This window comes from Vombatus ursinus, unplaced genomic scaffold (genome assembly GCF_900497805.2).
Source record: "Vombatus ursinus unplaced genomic scaffold, bare-nosed wombat genome assembly UNPS02014768.1, whole genome shotgun sequence".
Taxonomy (NCBI): Eukaryota; Metazoa; Chordata; class Mammalia; order Diprotodontia; family Vombatidae; genus Vombatus; species Vombatus ursinus.
The window spans coordinates 33,964,161-33,977,836 of NW_020954546.1; positions in this window are offsets into that span (position 1 = coordinate 33,964,161).

The following is a 13,676-nucleotide window of genomic DNA, read 5'->3' on the forward strand; positions in this document are numbered from 1 at the left end:
ATTCTATTTCTTTTCTTGGCTATATATGACACCATCACACAAATTGATCAACTATTAGGACATAAAAATCTCACAATCAAATACAGAAAAGCAGATATATTAAATGCATCTTTTTCAGATGATAATGCAATAAAAATAAAGGGCTGTTGAAACATAGACTAAAAATTAACTAGAAACTAAATAATCTAATCCTAAAGAATGAGTGGGTCAAAGAACAAATCATAGAGACAATAAATAATTTCATTAAAGAGAATGACAATAATGACACAACATACCAAAAGTTATGGGATGCAGCCAAAGCGTTACTTAGGAGAACATGTATATCTTTTAAATGCTTACATCAGTAAAATAAAGAGCAGATCAATGAATCAGGCATGGAATTAAAAGAAAAACTAGAAAAAGAACGAATTTTAAATTCCCAATTAAACACCAAATTGGAAATCCTGAAAGTCAAAGGAGAGATTACTGAAACTGAATGTAAGAAAACCATTGAACTAATATATAAATCTAGAAGTTAGTTTTTTTTAAATAAAATTGATTAAACCACTGGTTATTTTGATTTTAAAAAAATGAAAGAAGAAAACCAAATTACCAGTATCAAAAATGAAGGTGAAATTAAAACAATTATTTGGAGCTATTTTGCCCAATTTTATGCCAAGAAATCTAAAAATCTAAGTGAAGTGAATAAATATTTACAAAAATATAAATTGCCTTAATTAACAGAAGAGGAAATAGAGCATTTAATTAACCTCATCTTAGAAAAAGAAATTGAAGGAGCCATAAACGAACCCTCTGGGGAAAAAATCCCCAGGACCAGGTATTCACAAGTGAATTCTACCAAACATTTAAAGAACATTTAATTCTAATACCATATACTGTAAACTATTTGGAAAAATAGGAAAAGGAGTCCCAACAAATTCTTTTTATGATACAAATATAGTGTTTATACCCAAAATGGGAAGAGCAAAAACAGAGAAAGAAAACCATAGACCTATTTCACTAATGAATATTGATGCAAAAATTTAAAGTACTAGCAAGCAGATTATAGCAATCTATCAGAAAAATCATATATTATAACCAAATGGGATTTATATCAGGAACACAGAACTGGTTCAATATTCGGAAAACTATCAACATAATTGACCATATAAATAACAAATGCAATTATCTCAATAGATGTATGTATTTTACCAAAATACAATACTCCTTCCTATTAAAAACACTAAAAGGCATAGGAATAAATGGAACTTTCCTTAAAATGATAAGTAGTTTCTATCTAAAACTATCAGCAAGCATTACCTGTAATAGGGATAAGCTAGAAGGCTTCTCAATAAGATCAGGGTGAAGGAAGGATGTCCATTATCACCACTATTATTTAATATTGTGTTAGAATGCTATCCATAGCAATAAGAGAAGAAAAAGAAATTGAAGGAATCAGAATAGGCAATGATGTAACAAACTATCATTCCTTCCAGATGATATGATGGCATACTTCAAGAATACTAGAGAATCAACTCAGAAACTAGTTGACATAATTAACAATCAGGAAAGTTGTAGGATATAAAATAAACCCACACAAATCATCAGCATTTCTACATATCACCAACAAAGTCCAGCAGGAATAGATAGAAAGAGAAATTCCATTTAAAATAACTGTAGACATTACAAAATACTTGAGTGTCAACCTGCCAAGACAAATCCAGGAACTATATGAACACAATTACAACACACTTTTCACACAAATAAAGTCAGATCTGAACAACTGGAGAAATAGTAATTGCTCATGGGTAGGCCAGCCAATATAATAAAAGTGACAATTCTACCTAAATTAATTTACTCATTTAGTGCCATACCAATCAAACTACTAAAAGAATATGTCACAAAGCTAGAACAAAATAATACCAAAATTCATATGGAAAAACAAAAGGTCAAAAATATCAAGAGAATCAATGAAAAAATAGTGAAGGAAAGTGGCCTAATAGTAGCAGATCTCAAATTGTATTACAAAGCAATAATCATCAAAACAATCTTATTTTGCTGATGTTGTTTTGTATTTTTTTTCAAGTCATGTCTGACTCTTTGTGGTTGCATTTGGGGTTTTCTTGGCAAAGACAATGGAGTGGTTTATCATTTCCTTCTCCAGCTCATTTTACAGATGAGGAAACTGAGGAAAACAAGGCGAAGAGAACTTGCCCAGGATAATACAGCTAGTAAGTGTGTGAAGCTGGAATTGAATTCAGATCTTCCTGACTCCAGGCCAGGAACTCTATCTACTGCACCACCTATCAGCCCAAACAATCTGGTACCGGCTAAGAAATAGAATGGTGAATCAATGGAATAGATTAGGTACACAATACACGGTATTGTCCATAGCAAGCTAATGGTTGATAAATCTGAAGATTCAAGTTTTTGGGACAAGAACTCACTATTTGAAAAAATTGGAAAACAGTCTGTTACTTAATGCCTAATGACCAAAAACAAGTTACTTCACAACTTAGTCTTCAATCTCCTCATCTATAAAGTAAGAGGACTGAACTAGATTATCTCAAAGTTCTCACTTCTATGGATTTCAATAAAATTGAGGGGAAAAGTGCTATGAAAGTTGAATGAAGGAATATGTAACTTATAACTGAGGGAAAGGGGCGTAAGTGAGTAGTCTATAACACCATCCTTACAAAGCAAACCAAGTTTTTAGGTTTTTTGGTTTGTTAGCTTCCCAGGAGGAACTATAACTAGTATCAATTTTTAACAGTGTTGCCTAATATTGTATGCAATTTAACCCTCTTATCTCTCACATATTGCTGTCTCCCTAACAGTCAGAGTTCCCCAAACCATCAGTCTGCTCCACACCTCCACTCCAAGACTGAGGCTGAATAGAACCATACTATTTAGAGCTAGAAAAAACTTGAGAGGTTGTCTAGTCCAACTCCCTCTGGCTTTAGAAATTATGAAATTGAGGTCCAGAGTAAGACGACATAAGTAATAAGTGGCAAAGTGAGCATTCACATTCACACTCAGCTCCCTCGGCTTCAAGTCAAGCACTCTCTAGATTCTTTATCATGCCATCTGACATCATTCTCTTCCCACCATACCCCCACAAAGCTAAGGGAAACTCCAGAAGTCCAACCAAGTTTCTAGCTGTTCCACATCCTTCTTCAGAAGAATGTCCTGCCTACCTTCAGGCAGTTGAATCTCTGGAGCATGAGACTGAAGATGGCCAACCCAGGGTGTTCCCCATGCTGCAAGAGCGGGAGCAGGGACGAAGGAAACATGAGGTCTTTGTCACATGGCAGTGGCATAAAGGGGTGGAGAGGACACATTGAAAAATAGATGCTGGAACTATTTTGGGAGACTTGTCATGGAAGAAATCAAATTATTCCTTATGATGTCATGGCAGAGGAAAAATATTTCAGGTCCCTGATATTGGGGGATAAAGGAGGGAAAAGTGTGAGTGTTAGTGCATATGTGTGTTTGGTGGTGAAAGGTATGGGAAACAGAGGTAGTTTATAGTTAGGGATTTTGAAAGGAGCTTAAAAAGAAACAGTAGAGAGCACAAAGGGAGAGGTATTCAAAGCTCAACCCTATTCTGGCCACCTTAGGTTTCTCTTGCCCTCAATCTTATCTGGGATGGTGTGGCAGGTAGGCGGATGGGGTCCTAGACCTGTGTTCAAATGCTGCTTTAGACATCTTCTAGCAGGGTAAAGCTATGCAAGTCACTTAACTTCCTTCAATCTTAGGGTCTTCAACTCTGAAATGATGATGAGAATAGCACCTACCTCACATAGCTATTGTGAGGATTAACTAAACCATGCAAATGTTCAAGCTCTCTCTACAAATGTTAGCTATTGTTATAATCATTGTGATATATCTCTCTTTCACTTTCACCACCATACCTGCCATAGGGAGTCCTTTGCTCCCTAGTCCCTTTGTTCTGAACCAATCTCTTCTACCTTTGACCAATTAGACACAGAATTTGGGTTTTGTTTTCCTTTCAAAAATGAAGCCAAGAAATATGCACTGAGCACTTCTCTTGTTGAAAAGGAAAAAAAGATAAAGGCCAAAAAACCAATAATACTATATGATTTTTAATACCCTAACAAACCAATAAATATAGCAGTTTATATACTCTGATGTATCTTTCTTAACTCTGAGTGTGTATTTATATCTATATACAGAGTGTTTTGTTTAATCTTAATCTATATATTTTGTGTATTTTCTTTTTCAAGTCCCAATTTCTTTATTTTGAATTATTTCATCTAACTCATTCATATTTCTTTGCATTTGTTGGAATTTTTAATACACAATAGTATTTTATTATATGACCACACCACAAGTTGTTCAGTCATTCCTCAAGGTTGAGTTGTTTTCAAAGAAGTTTATTCCATAACTGATGCAGAGATAAAATCGTAAATTTGGATCTGAGAGGGACCTTAGAAATCATCCAGTCAAAAAAAAACATCCAGTCCAACATCTTCATTTGACAAGTGATAAAACTGAAGTCTGGAGAGGGGAATGAATGACTTGGCTGAGATTCCATATGTCCTGAGTAACAGAGCCAAAATTCAAAGTGGAATCTGCAGACTCAAAATCCAGGATGCTTTTTAAAACCCTGCGGTATCAAGTAAAATTGTGAAAATGAAACTAAGAGAAAAGTGAGTACAAAAGCACTGGATTGGCAATTTTACAGAATATAAGAACTGCAGGTATTGGTGGTCTAGTTATAATTCACAAGGGTTAATTGCTTAAGGTCTCTATTTAACCTTAGTATTTACTCAATCCAGTAATCATTTCCAAACAGCCCCACCCCTTTTCTGTCCTAGGGCAGTTTTCTTCCTGTTCCTAATTCCAACGTCAATCCTCAATCCTTTTAGGGAGGAAAAAGTGGGTCACATTAATATCCATTATCTATAAATAAGATAATGGATGGTTAGGATAATAACCCTTCTGCATACACTGATGAACAGTAATGGAAGGGTTCTTTTTACATATACATGGATTATATATCTATATACATATATATGTGTGTCACGAACATATATTTTATATCTATATATATGTATATCTATCTACATCTATGTATATATACCTATATGTATCATATATCCATATACAAATATGTGTGTTATACACATATGATATATCTAAATACATCTATACACAAGTAAATGTATGTCATACACATATATATCTCTATGTATATATGTATGTATGTTATTGTTGCTCAATCATTCAATCACGTCCAACCCTTCATGACCCCATGTATCACAACACACCAGGCCGTTCTATCCTCCACTATCCAAGGAGGAAGCATCTTTTAATTTCATGGCTGCAGTCACCATGTGCAGTGATCTTTGAGCCCAAGAATACAGTGTCTGACACTGCTTCCATTTCTTTTTCCTCCATTTGTGAGGAAATGATGGAACCAGTTGACAAGATCTTAGGCTTTTTGATGTTAAGCTTCAAGTCAGCTTTTATACTCTCCTCTATTACCCTCATCAAGAGGCTTCTTAATTCCTCTTCACTTTCTGCCATCAGAGTGGTTCTGACTGTTGCTTCTTGACCTATATACAGGTTTCTTAGAAGACAAATACAATGATTTGGTACTCCCACCTCTTTGAGGACTTGCAACATTTTGTTGTGATCCACACAGTCAGAGGCTTTAGGTGTAGTCAATGAAGCAGAAGTAGATTTTTTTTTCCTGGAACTCCCTTGGTTTTTCCATAGTCCAGTGAATGAGGGCAATTTGGTTGCTATTCCCTCCGTCTCTTCAAAAACCAGCCTGAGCTTCTGGTGATTCTCAGTTGAAATATTGCTGACACCTACCTTGCAGAATCTTTAGCATAAGCACTGGCCCTGGATTCAGGAGGACCTGAGTTCAAATCAGGCCGTAGACACATAACACTTACTAGCTGTGTGATCCTGGGCAAGTCACTTAACCCCATTTTTTAGCCCCCCCAAAAAAAGAAAAGAAAAAAAAGGAGTCTTAAGCATAACCTTACTGGCATGTGAAATGAATGCAATTGTTCAGTAATTTAACATTCCTTGGCATTGTGCTTCTTTAGGACTGGGACGTAAACTGATCTTTTTCAATCCAGGGGCCACTACTGAGTTTTCCAAATTTGCTGCCATATTGAGTGCAGCACTTTAACAGCCTCATCTTTTAGGATTTTAAATAGCTCCACTAAAATTCTATCACCTCCACTAGCCTTATTGTTAGTGATGCTTTCTAAGGCCCATTTGACTTCATTCTCCAGGCTGTCAGGCTCTAAATCAGTCATCACGATTATCGCTGATGTCATACATATATATTATATATCTATACATATCTATCTATGCATACCTATATGTATTATATATCTATACACAAATATATGTCATGATATATATCTATATATGGATGTATGTCATACACATATATTTTAGATTTATATGTATTATATATTTATATACAAATATATATACTATACATACATACACATACATATATATATACACACACATATATAGGGAAGTGTGAGAGACAGCTGACTTGTGACAGTCAATTGTTTAATTTTCTATGTGATCATTTAGACCTTGGAAATCAGTAAATAGTACAAATCATGATTTGATTTATTGTTTTGTTGATTTTCTAGACTTAAGAAAATGATGGAGAAAATATTAATAATGCAGATTAAACTTAAAAATGTCATGCATTTTGAGAGTTGTTAGACATTTAACAGTTTATGTGTGTGTGTTTATTGTGTGTGTGTTGAGATGTGGGGGATACGTATACATACATATTCTATATATATGTGTATATATATATATCTAGAAAAATATATAATATATTATAACACATATAATATATAATATATACAATGTCATGTATATAATATCATATAACATGTATAATATATTATATGATAATATATTCCGTATATAATTTTGTTTTTTTCTTAATATGGTCACATTTCCAAACCACCCACCTCCCTTCACCTTTACCTTTTCTTCACACGTACTATACATGAGTTCTAGAATTCCCTCACTCAGAGGCTGAAACTACAAAATTAAGATTATAAATATCTTTGGTAGGAGGAAGGAAACACTGTGAAGAGGAAATTATAAGGAGAGAATTGGGGGCAGGAAGGAAAGTAGGAGAAGGAAAAAAGAGTAGAAACACTGTGGTTGGAACAATTGGGAATCTAAGGACCTAAATTTAAATCCTGGCTCAGATACTGAGAACCTGTGTGTCTAGGCAAGTCATTTAACTTTTCTGGGACTCAGTTTCTCATTTAATCCTGTAAGAAGAGTAGGGAGCCTTCATAGGATTTAGAACTTGGAAAGAATCTTAAAGATCATCCAGTCCAGCTCCTGTCTTTTGCAGAGGAGCAAGCTAAGACCAAGAGAGGGGAAAGCCACACATTTTCTGAGGATTTTCTGGCTCCAGCTGGAAAGCAGCATGGGTAAATGAGGTCAAGCTTCCAAGTTCCATCTCAATATGGTACTGAGTGTAGAAATATAGGATGTGAACTGCATCCTGCAGCTTCTTTACCAATATTTTAAAGAAAGATGTCCCCCACCCCAGTCATTTTCCATGAAAGTCTGACTTGTTCAAGGCATAATAAGGCCTAAGGTCTACTTTCTGGGCTTCTGCAACCCATTTCTCCCAAAGTTCAGGATACTTTTAGCAAAAATGGTGATGTGAAAAAGTCTAGCCAAGCCTAGTTCCTCTGAGAAATACCTCAGGAATAATGATGAAGAGCATCAGATTAAACAAAGATTCAACAAAGATGAAGAGAACCCCCCATAAGTAGGCCCATCAAGATTCCCTTGGGGCTTGAAGTCAGCTTAATTATCAGCTCGGACCTTACAAGTCCCGTCATCACAGAGCTCGAGGAAGACAACTGTATGAGGAAACAGGTCAGATTGCCATGTGACTTCCTAATCAAAGCCTTGCCAGGAGAAGAAATAGAAGAACATGTAAGGTATATAGTATCAAAAAACAACTGACCTAAAAAATTGGATAAGAAGAGAGAGTTTTAGAATCACGAGACTCCCTAAAAACCATGACCAAACAAAACATGGATGCCATATTTCAACAAATCAGGATATAAAATTGCCCAAGCTTATTAGAACCAGAAGACCAAGAGAAAATTAAGATTCTCAAACACCACCACCTAAAAAAACACACACAAAAAAAACAAATTGAACACACTCAGAAATTTCATAACCAAAATCTAGGTCAACACAAGGCAAGAAGCCAGGAAGAAATCAAATACCAAAGAAACACAGTAAGGATCATATAAGATTAAGCAGTCAGTAATCTAAAGATAGGGCAGCTAGGTGTTGGAATGAATAGATTGCCAATCCTTGAGTCAGGAGGAAACATCTTTCTGAGTCCAAATCTGGCCTCACTAGCTATGTGACCCTCAGCAAGTCATTTAACCCCATTTGCCTCAGTTTTCTCACCTGTCAAATGAGCTGGAGAAAGAAATGGCAAATCACTTTGGTATCTTTGCCAAGAAAACTCCAAATGTCACAAAGAGTTGGACACAACTGAAACAACTCAACAACAACAACAACAACATGAATCAAGTGCTTACATCAGGGAAGAAGAGACTTCAGAATCCCATTATCATCAAAAGTCAAATCAAAGACATACAAACTCAGGGCCTGCGTGTGGCTTTCTTTTGTTTAAGAGTAAAGAAAAGGAATACAGTAGGGAAGAAATGAGAATAAGGAGTGGGGAATTTATCTGTTATAACTGGAGTATATCAGAAGACTGTACAAACACGGAGTAAGGGGCAGAAAAAGTAAGCATCTCATAAAACTCAATCCTATAGGCATCAGGTAAAGAAATGTATGCGCAAAGAATTTAGTCTAGGAATACATTAAATTCAACAGGACAACAGGCAGGGACAATGTTGGGGAAGAGGTAGTAGAGTTATAAAGAGAATAGTCATACCCAAAATAAACTTGAAAGAGCAGATCGTAAATGAAGAGATTAAAAAGGAGAGAATGAAAGTGAAAGAATAAGAATAAATAAAGGAGGAGCAGAGAACTGAGATTAGACCATTTCAATTATAGATTATTATTGTTGATCCTTTATTTTCTCTACCTTCTTCTTTATTAAAAATAAAAGTATGGAGAACAGAGACGAAATAATTTTAATATGGAAGGGGGCAATGCAATTAACGTTCGTGACCTCGAATGTGAATGGAATGAGCTCACCCATAAACAGAAGACAGTAACAGAATTCATTAAAAAGCAGAATCCAACAATATGTTGTTTACAAGAAATGAACTTGAAATACAAAGATTCACAAAGGGTAAAAATAAAGCATTAGATTAGAATTTTATATCTCAGGCAAATTAAAAAAAGCTAGTGGTGGTAATCATGATCTCAGATAACTAAAAAGAGTTGAAAGAGGTAATAAGGGAGACTACATTTTGCTCAAAGGCATTATAGATAATGAAATATCAAAATTTCATTTATCTAAATATTTATATTTATATAAGTATTGTGTACATTATGTAGGACTAGCAATATTTGTATATGATTTCATTTTTAACAGAAATGATCACCTGTGTTTTCTTCTACTAACACTAGGCTGTCTCAGAATGTCTGACTTTAATCAAATGAAACTGGATTGAGTTGTTCCCCACCTTTAATTCTTTGATTCTTTAATATTGAATTTTGTGTCATAATCAAGTGTTTCATTGTTCTTTTTGTTTTATTTCTAGTTCTGTTGTTTTAAAGAAAAGATAATACTTGAATATATTGAAGTTTTGTAAGTTAAGTAATTTGCCCAGGGTCACACAGCTAGTATGTGTCTGAAGCTAGATTTGAACTCAAGAAGATGAGTCTTTCTGATTACAGGTCCAGCACTCTATTCACTGCATCACCTAGCTCACAAGAAAACATGTAAAAACTTTAGTTTTCAAAAAGGGCATTTCAACAACTGTTAGACACATTATAATAACCGTTGTGTGGGGAAGACAAAATATTTTAAGGATCGTTGAAACCTATAATCAATCAGGATAAGTCACACTAATGTACAAAGAAAAAAAAAACGTTGGGACTGATAAACTATTGATGCAAAACAGCCTAATTAAACCTCAGAAAATAAGCCAAGACCTTCAGGGATTCTTTGTCACATTGAAGGGATTGCTTTTAATGCTTCTGTAGTATAACATAGACTTCTTAAAATTGAATGGATAAGAAGAAAAATCACCCTCCACCCCCTCCACCCCCTCCACCCCTCAAAAAACAGCTTCTAACCATGGATACAAAGAAAAAAAATGTTATGGAGAAAACAGTACAAAGACTAGGATAATAAAAAAATTGAATAGGTAATTTTTACTAAAGAAATTAATGTTATCATTCAATGCTATACCGAAACTGCTATCAGAAGAAGTCCAGGTGAATGTATAGGCTCTGGGCATTTTCATCAGATAGAGAATTCATAATAGATGAAGATGAAATAAAGAAAATTTTTAGAAACTATTCTGTATAATTATATACCAAAGAAACTGATAACAAATGAAATAGGTGAATATTTACAAAAATACAAAGTACTCAGGTTAACAAAACAAGAAATAGAGTATTTAAACAACTTAATTTCAGAAAAACAAATTTATCTATACATAAATGAATTTCCAAAGGAAAAATCCTAGACCTAGATGGATTTACAACTGAATTCTATCACATATTCAAAGAACAATCAACTCTAAATGTTAGCAAAAATAGAAAAAGAAGGTATACTACCAAACCCCTTCCATGAAACAAATATGGGGCTGATACAGAAACTTAGGGAAAGATATAGCAGAGTATAAAAAGACTATCTAAAACCAAAACTAGTTTGTAATAAAGAAATGCTAGAGTGCTTTCCAACAAGAACAGGGATAAAGGCACTGATATACCTTACAATTCTTACTGCTTCTTATTCTACTCTCCTAGCAGCAAGAACTTCATGGCTCACTCCACCATGTTCTCTACCTGAGCTCCATCCAGGGGCTCATCCACCAGACCTTACCAGACAGCAGTGAAACCATTTTTGGCTCCAAAATCTCCACAACCCATTCCACCATCATCTACAGGAGTAGAAGTGCCTTGGGGTGATTGGGGACTTGAGGATCCAAGGAAAGAAAACTGTACAGGATCTCAATGACCGCTTTGCTTCCTACCTGGATAGCATTTGAAGCTGGAAACCAATAATTGCAAACTGGAAGGGAAAATTCAGAAACATAAATAAGACAAGACCTTGGGACAGAGAATGGGAATGCTATTTCAAGCTATTCAAGGACATATGGACTTATTTCTATACAAACTGAGTAGACAATGCCAGAATCATCTTATAGCCTGAAAATATCCATCTGGCTGGTGACAACTTCAGAGTCAAGTATGTACAGAGCTGGCCATAGAACTGTATATGAAAAGTGATGTCAACAGCCTCAGGAAGGTCATTGTTGATACCATTGTGACCAGATTGCAGTTAAAGACACAGATTGAGACCTTAAAAGAAGAGCTGCTCTTCATGAGGAACCATGAAGAGGAAGTGAATTCCCTACAAACCCAGATCAGAGGCTCTGGGTTGGCTGTGAAGGCAGACTCTTCTAAATCCCAGGACCTAAGCAAAGTCATGACTGATATCTAGACCCAGTATGATACTCTGATTCTAAGGTTCAGAAGATCTAAGGATCAGAGAAGGACTTGATAAGTACTAGTTGCAGCAGATCAAGGAAGCATTATAGTGGATCTCATGTTGATCACTATAGTGTTCTTCTTGATCTGCTGGGACCAGCATTAGGGCCACTGATTGCATGCATCAAGCAAGGCAGGAAGTTAATAAAGGATCCGTGGTCATCTGGGGAAAAAAGAACAAGAGGCAAAGATGTCCCTTGTCTAGATAATCCTAGATATTTAGCAAAAAACTCATTGAAACTACTTCAGTGAAGCAACAGGATATAAGCTAAACCCACCAAAAATCAACCTTTTTGTATATTACTTTTTAATTACGTTTTTTTATTCTGACCTGAACTAATATTAAGTCAAAGAAAATTGATGAAATTAAGTTAAGTGGGAAAAATTTTTGCAGCAAATTTTTCTGATGGAGTAAAATCCAAGATATATAGGTAATGGATACAAATACATAAGAATAAGAACTATTCCCAAAGAGATAAATAGTAAAATGATATGAACTGGCAGTTTTCAAACAAGAAAATACAAGCTATCAGAACCATATTAAAAAATGCTCCATGGGGCAGTTAGGTGGCACAGTGAATAGAGCACCAACCCTGGAGTCAGGAGGATCTGAGTTCAAATCCAGCCTCAGACACATAACACTTATTAGCTGTGTGACTCTGGGCAAGTCACTTAATCCCAATTGCCTCACCAAAACAAAATGCTCCAAATCACTAATAATAGGAGGAATCCAAATTAAAAAAAAAAAAAGCTTAGGAGCTATCTCATGCCCATGAGATTGGCAAAGATGACAAAAAAGAAAAACTGAAATTGTTTGGGGACAGGGGTGGCACTGGAAGCACAGGCACACAAATGTACTGTTTGAACTTTGACTTGACCCAACACTTCTAGAAAATAATTTGGATCTACACTTAAGAAGTCACTAAGCTGTACATGCCCTTTGACCTAGTGATACCACTAGTCTGATACCCCAAAGAGGTCAAAGATAAAACCAATATGTACAAAAATATTTACAGGAGTACCAGTTCTCAAATTGTTCTAGAAAGCAGTAATCATCAGAACTATTTGGTACTGGTTAAAAATAGAAAAGTTAATCAGTGGAATAGATTAAATAAACAAGATCTGAAAATAATTAAGTTTAACATCATAATGCTTAATAAGCTCAAGAACACCAACAGTAACCGCTGGGTTAAGAAATACTATTATACAAAAAAAAAAAGATGGGAAAACTTTGCTACTTTGTTATAGCAGAGAACTGGAAATAAAGAGAGTGCCCATCATTTCAGGAATGGCTGAAAAACTGTAGAATGTAATGTATTATGATTTACCATAAGAAATTATGCAAGCAATAGATTCAGAGAATCTAGATACAACTGTATGAACTGATGCAGAATAAAATGAGTAGCAACTAGAGAATGATTTACATGATTAGCACAATAATGCAAAGGAAAACTACTTTGAAAAACCTCAGAACTTTGATCAATGCAGTGATTAAGGATGACTTCAGAAGGCTGATGATGAAGTATACCTCCTGCCTCTTCACAGAAAAATATGATGGTGTAGAGATACAGAAAAAGACATAGTCAATGTGTTGATTTGTTTTGCTTACCTATACTGACTTGTTATAAGAGAGAAGAGAGGAAAGAAACTGGCAGGTGGTAATTCAGATTTTGTATTAAAAAAGAAAATCAATAAAATATTAAATATGATATAAGAAAAAAAGTTCAGAAGAGGACACAAAGAAGATGATTTTTTGAACTAACTTTTTACTAATGTTTAAAACATTAAAAAAGTATACATAAAAAGTTCACATATTAATATTCAATCTCTTTTCAATTCTTCATCGTGTATTGAAAACTTTATGTTTCTTGATGGTTTAAAAATTCATAATGATAATGAGATTATTAAAAAATAAAAGAGCTACATATATAATTCCAGGTCCTGTATTGTGTGTGTGTGTGTGTGTGTGTGTGTGTGTGTGTGTGTGTGTGTGT